Source organism: Oreochromis niloticus, linkage group LG15, assembly GCF_001858045.2.
Source record: "Oreochromis niloticus isolate F11D_XX linkage group LG15, O_niloticus_UMD_NMBU, whole genome shotgun sequence".
Classification (NCBI taxonomy): Eukaryota; Metazoa; Chordata; class Actinopteri; order Cichliformes; family Cichlidae; genus Oreochromis; species Oreochromis niloticus.
Genome location: NC_031980.2, coordinates 366116 through 373728, shown reverse-complemented (window position 1 = coordinate 373728; position 7613 = coordinate 366116).

Genomic DNA, 7613 nt, shown 5'->3' with positions numbered 1-7613 from the left:
GCGACGCGTTTCCATACACCTCACACAAATTCAATTGCAGTGTGACCATACAGGGGCCCCTACTTGTTACTCTATCAAAGAAAAGGTAAAGGCCACTTAGTCTTTAAATGAAGTGGAAAACCCCCCTAATTAAGTTGGTGCCAGTAATCAGACCCAAGGAGAGGGATTAGAAGAGTAGCCAATTAAACAGCTTTGGTTGGAGCACACATCAGTAGCAATGACCCAGGATGAAGGAAAGCAGGCTCAATAATCAAGATTATATGAAATGTGGAATCCAGTCTTAGAACTGCAAGAATAGAAAAGGACAGGAACAACGCGAGTGGAGCAAAACAGGAATCTGCTTCAAGGATATCAAAATGTTTTTACATCGTAGGACACATAACAGCCTGCGTTGATCTGAAGTGAGGTGGACCAGTGAGACTCTTTCTGTGAGTGCGAAGATGGTCAACCACACATGTAAGCCCTGGGATGTTTTAGAAAAAGAAAAAGATTAAAGCAATACATCTCAGTTTGTTTTTTACATGATAAAGAAATGCTGCCTTGGACTTAAACTGTAAGAAATGCAGATGGGTGCACTGTGGTCATAAAGGGATGGTCCGCAGCAATACCAGGTGACATTTTTATGATGCTCAGCTGGTACTGAGGGGTCCAAAGTGAAAACATCCCCCACACCATCCTGAGCCATTGATACAAAGCCGAATGCTTCCAGCCTTTCAGGTTGTTTATATCATTTTCTGAAAATGCCATCTGAAGGTCACAGTAGAGTCTCATCAATTGGACAATCTTGTCCAATATCAGAGAGCCTGTGTGAACCTCAGTTTCCTGTTCCTGACAGGAGTGGCACGCGGTGTGGTCTTCTGCTGCTGTAGCCCATCAAGTCCAAGGTTCAACATGTGTTGTGTTCAGAGATGCTCTTCTGCATGTCTTTGTTGTAACAACTGATTATTTCAGTTACTGTTGCTTTTCTACTGGCTCAAGGCAGTCTGTCCATTCTTCTCTGACCTTGGACATCAACAATCTCACCCAGAGAACTGCAGCCATTCTCTGTAAACCCCACAGATAACTGTGCAGGAGAATCCCAGTAGAACAATAGTGTCTGAACCGGACCAGCCCGTCTAGGACCATCTACTGTACCATGTTTAAAGTCCCTTAAAGTCACCTTTGTTCCTAATTCTGATACTTGGTCTGAACTTCACCAGATCGTCTTGATCATGTCTACAGCCCCTTAATGCTTTGAGCTGATGCAATGTGATTGGCTGATTCAATATTTGCATGAATGAGGAGTTGAAAAGGTGTGCCTAATAAAGTGGCTGGTGAGTGTAATCTCAAAACTGCATTAAGTATATAGTTTAGAGGTGCTTTTGAATAATTTTCCTCAACAGAATTGGTCCAAAATTGATAAATTACAGAATTTATTCAAACTGAATGTCAACAAGCTGTTCACAGTTAAAGATTAGCCATAAAGGGACATTTAAAGCTGCTTAATTCTGGAGGGGGAATGGATCCAGGTGTTTAACCTGACATGTGCATCACTTAGACACATTGTCTGAAAAACACAGCTCATTTAAGTTAACCATTATGGGGTTTTTCTTCTTCTCAGTGTGCACCTGCCTTGCTTCAGCAGAGTAGATGCACTTACATTTTTCATTCTCTGAGTTTTAATCAGAGAAATTTATTAGACTGTGTCAAACTAAGACGCAGAAGAGCACCATTTGTGTCAGCTAAAGGTCCATATATGATAATCTGCTCACGCACAGTTTGATCCGAGTGGTCACGCTGGGAATGAGACAAACGAGTGCTTCTGTGCAAGACAGTCAAACTTGATCTGCCACAGTGGAGGCGTTAAGTATAGTCTGTGCTGTTTGAAACCTTTGTGCTGCACAATAGAATAGCATGAATACTAATGCAGTTAAAGCGGTTGTCTATGACCTACCATTCATGAATAATGCATAACAGACTCATGTAAGGTGCTTGGCATATTTACAGCAAGCTATATGGGAGCACTACTGCTCAGAGATGGCAGTGTAAATGCTGCTTTGCAGAATCTGAGCAATTTCCTGTACAGTCTGGTAGTCACACTGCCCCCATGTGACAACTACTGTCCAAAAATAGCTTGAGGAAGGAGTCAGTTTGTAGTTGTCATTGTGTGTTGTTTTTGTCTGTATTTTATTTTTAAAATGCATTCAACGTGTCTTATTATAATGAGTGCACTGATGTGAGCTGTAACAAAGTTGAAATACTGCTTTAAGTGAGATCTATGATGCTCCTTTTTTATTGTTGGACTCTAGAGTAGCTTTGCATGATTCAAAAGTTCAAAATAATCCTTATTTATATCATACTGGGCCTTGATGGAGTCCCCCCGCTGTTTGACACAAGCTGTTTAGTTCTCATCAGCCACTTTTAAAGGTCTCAGGGAGCTTATTTGAGTATCTTATTTTGAAGTATATTGAATTCTAATTTTAATGGTTACTGGGACATAAAAACTACATATCTAAAGTCATCATCCATTCTCATTACTGCTTATCCAATTCAGCATTGTGTAGTAGCTGGAGCCCTTGCCAGATGTGATTGAGCGATAGGCAGAGTACATCCTGGGCAGGTCGGCAGTCTATCGCAGGGCTAACCAGAGTCAGACAACCATTCCCTCCCACAGTCACACATATTGTCAGCTTAGAATCACAAATTAGCCTAATATGTATGTTTTTGGACTGTGGAAGGAGGTAGGAGCACACAGAACGGGGACAACATGAAAATGCCACACAGTACAGCCAGCGGGCTTGACCCACCAACACTCTTGCTGTGAGGTTACAGTGCTAGCCACTGCACCACCATGTCACCCTGACAGCTCAGGATTCTTGCAGGAATCCAGTCTGTTTCTCTGAGCGAAAAGGCTTATCCATACTACATATGTACTTATGTATATGTAATACAAGTTCTTTAGTGACTGCTGCAGCTGCGTGAGAGTCACTCTGTCTCACTGTGTGGTGAAAAATAAAAACTGTCTGTCTTTTATAATGTAAATCAAAACTTCCAGAGTCCAAGCTAATGATCTGACCTTATATGACATTGTTATGAGGATGACACTACTCTGAAGCACGGTGTGAACAGGTTTCAGATGATCAAGCAATTCTAGCTGTACTCAAGTTGAAGCATTCAAAGTATATTACGAGGTGACCCTGATGTACAGCAGAAGAAAGCTTGTGTTTATTAAAGGTACTTTGATTTTCGCCAGTTTTCTCCACAGTTAATGATTCTTGGCTTCCACCTGATTCAGTACAGATGGTAAAACTTGTGGGTATGGGCTGAAAGCTTACAAGTGTATCGTTATTGATGTCCTCATTAACTGAGACAGTTCTTTTGGTATTTGTTCCCCAATTTGTTGTTAGTGTCACGGTTTGGCTGTGTGGCAGGCAGGACATAGGACCCAAACGCAGGAATCACAACAGGAGGATTAACTGAAAATGCCAGCTTTATTGCTGGGAAATCCACCATAACATAAACTCTGAAAAAACAAACAAAAACCCTGAACATATGAACTAAGGACTGAAACACTGGAAAACTAGAACTTAGGCTGGACCACACAAAAACAAACCAGCACATGAGGAGAAACACACAGCAGTGAGCATGTACAACACAACAAAGGGTAAAGGAAAACAGGGCTTAAATCACAGGGACTAACAAGGGAGCTGAGGAACAGGTGGGAACACAGCTGGGACAAATCAGACATAACGAGACAAAGGAAGCTAAGCGGAATACACTGACATAAGACACAGACTATCAAAGTAAAACAGGAAGCACACATTCGCAAAGATGCAGACTCAGAGCCACCGGCCTGACACTGAGACATGACTGACTGTAACACAGGGAAGACACAGTGACCGAAACTAGGAGCGAGAACTACAAATATAATACGAACCACCAAGAAAACCAAAGCCATCAATAACAAATAATCAAGTAATATAACTTAAACAAACACAAAACACTGGGTCACAGACCCAGTGCTGTGACGGTTAGGAACTTGGTTGTTATTTATGAAGAGTGAAGAAATAATGAAGAAATGTTCCATATTATTTGTAGAGGGTGAAGGTAACGGTGGTCCCCGTGGTAATCGGAGCACTAGGTGTGGTGACTCCCAAGCTAGGCGAGTGGCTCCAGCACATCCCGGGAACAACATCGGAGATCTCTGTCCAGAAGAGCGCAGTCCTGGGAACAGCTAAGATACTGCGCAGGACCCTCAAGCTCCCAGGCCTCTGGTAGAGGACCCGAGCTTGAAGGATAAAACCATGTGTATATATATATACACATATACATATATATATATACACATATATATATATATATATGTATATACATATATATATATATATATATATAGCAGGCAGGGCATACATGGAACGCCATAACCAAGTGGCCAGCATAGTGTACAGGAACATCTGTGCCGAGTATAACCTGGAAGTCCCGAGGTCAAAATGGGAGATGCCCCCAAGGGTGATGGAGAATGACCGAGCTAAGATCCTGTGGGACTTCCAGATGCAGACGGACAAAATGGTGGTGGCTAACCAACCGGACATAGTGGTGGTAGACAAACAGGAGAAGACGGCTGTAGTGATCGATGTAGCGGTTCCGAATGACAGCAATATCAGGAAGAAGGAACACGAGAAGCTGGAGAAATACCAAGGGCTCAGAGAAGAGCTCGAGAGGATGTGGAGGGTGAAGGTAACGGTGGTCCCCGTGGTAATCGGAGCACTAGGTGCGGTGACTCCCAAGCTAGGCGAGTGGCTCCAGCAGATCCCGGGAACAACATCGGAGATCTCTATCCAGAAGAGTGCAGTCCTGGGAACAGCTAAGATACTGCGCAGGACCCTCAAGCTCCCAGGCCTCTGGTAGAGGACCCGAGCTTGAAGGATAAACCGCCCGCAGGGGCGTGCTGGGTGTTTTATATATATATATATATATATATATATATACACATACATATATATACATATATATATATATACACACACATACATATATACATATATATATACATATATATATATATATATACATATATATATATATATATATATATATATATATATATGTCAATACATGAGTGGGGCACAGAAAGGGATTGGCAAGAATACCAGAGGTGCAAAACACCAGTTACTGGTAGACAGAACAGTCAGCCGAGACTGCAAGACCAGGCTGACCAACCTGTGCACTGCCTGGATTGATTACAAGAAGGCCTATGACTCAATGCCCCACAGCTGGATACTGGAATGCCTAGAATTGTACAAGATCAACAGGACCCTAAGAGCCTTCATCAGGAACTCAATGGGGATGTGGCGTACAACACTAGAGGCCAACTCCAAGCCCATAGCACAAGTCACCATCAAGTGCGGGATCTACCAAGGAGATGCTCTGTCCCCACTGCTGTTCTGCATAGGCCTGAACCCCCTCAGTGAGATCATTAACAAGACTGGCTACGGATACCGACTACGAAACGGAGTGGTTGTCAGCCACCTCCTGTACATGGATGACATCAAGCTGTATGCCAAGAGTGAACGAGACATCGATTCACTGATCCACACTACCAGGCTATACAGCAATGACATCGGGATGTCATTCGGGCTGGAGAAGTGTAGTCGGATGATAACAAAGAGAGGGAAGGTAGTCAGAACTGAGGGGATTGAACTACCAGAAGGCAACATTGCAGACATAGAGGACAGTTACAAGTACCTGGGGATCCCACAGGCGAATGGGAACCATGAAGAGGCCGCTAGGAAAGCTGCAACCACCAAGTACCTGCAGAGGGTCAGGCAAGTCCTGAGGAGTCAGCTGAACGGTAAGAACAAGATCCGGGCTATCAACACCTACGACCTGCCCGTGATCAGGTACCCTGCTGGGGTAATAGGCTGGCCAAAGGAGGAGATAGAAGCCACTGACATAAAGACAAGAAAGCTCCTTACCATGCATGGAGGGTTTCACCCCAAGTCCAGCACCCTGAGGCTGTACGCTAAGCGGAAGGAAGGGGGCCGGGGACTGGTGAGTGTCAGCACCACAGTCCAGGATGAGACAAGAAACATCCACGAATACATCACGAAGATGGCCCCAACTGACAGCGTGCTCAGTGAATACCTCAGGCAGCAGAAACCCAAGAAAGAGGAGGAAGGCGAGGAACCATCATGGAAGGACAGGCCCCTGCACGGTATGTACCACCGGCAGATAGAGGAGGTGGCTGATATCCAGAAATCCTACCAGTGGCTGGACAAAGCTGGACTGAAAGACAGCACGGAGGCACTAATCATGGCAGCACAAGTACAAGCTCTGAGTACAAGATCCATAGAGGCTGGGGTCTATCACACCAGGCAAGACCCCAGGTGCAGGCTGTGTAAAGATGCCCCAGAGACAATCCAGCACATAACAGCAGGGTGCAAGATGCTAGCAGGCAAGGCATACATGGAACGCCATAACCAAGTGGCCGGCATCCTGTACAGGAACATCTGTGCCGAGTATAACCTGGAAGTCCCAAGGTCAAAATGGGAGATGCCCCCAAGGGTGGTGGAGAATGACCGAGCTAAGATCCTGTGGGACTTCCAGATGCAGACGGACAAAATGGTGGTGGCTAACCAACCGGACATAGTGGTGGTAGACAAACAGGAGAAGACGGCTGTAGTGATCGATGTAGCGGTTCCGAATGACAGCAATATCAGGAAGAAGGAACACGAGAAGCTGGAGAAATACCAAGGGCTCAGAGAAGAGCTCGAGAGGATGTGGAGGGTGAAGGTAACGGTGGTCCCCGTGGTAATCGGAGCACTAGGTGCGGTGACTCCCAAGCTAGGCGAGTGGCTCCAGCAGATCCCGGGAACAACATCGGAGATCTCTGTCCAGAAGAGCGCAGTCCTGGGAACAGCTAAGATACTGCGCACGACCCTCAAGCTCCCAGGCCTCTGGTAGAGGACCCGAGCTTGAAGGATAAACCGCCCGCAGGGGCGTGCTGGGTGGGGTTTTTTTCATTCTTTTTTTTTTTTTTTTTTTTACAGTGCAGTAGACTAAGTGTGACATCTCCATTTTGCTGATATCAGGAAACACTTTCCTATTGCTCTTTTCAAGCCTTGAAACTAGGAACCGGATACAACATGAAGCTCATTTGGTAAATCAGGGTTCCCACTAATTTACCAAAAGACAGAAAGGAACATATTTTTTACCATAGGAACAACAATTTACTAGGCAACAGCATACAGTGTCCAGGCAGGCAAGAGCTCAGTGCTCTTGACTTCAAAAGAGTAAGATTTCATTTTATCTAACCCTATAAATGACCTAACGATGGCATCTTCCATATTTTATATACAGCTTATTGATGCTTCTGTAATTTAGCTTTAAATGTTTTGAAAAACTGCACATCCTGATGAATATTTATGCCACCAATTGGTACCATGTGTGCATCTGTTCATGTTAAATAATGTGTTTGTGCATGTAAAACAAAATCAGCCACCAGGCTTCGCAAAAACTAGAATATGATGCAATGCCGCATTCTTGCTTTCTGTTACTTTTCTCATTAAACGTTGTCCCTGCTGAGTCAGCATGCATGGAAGCGTTCTTTGTTTGCGTCCAGAGTGAAGTGAACG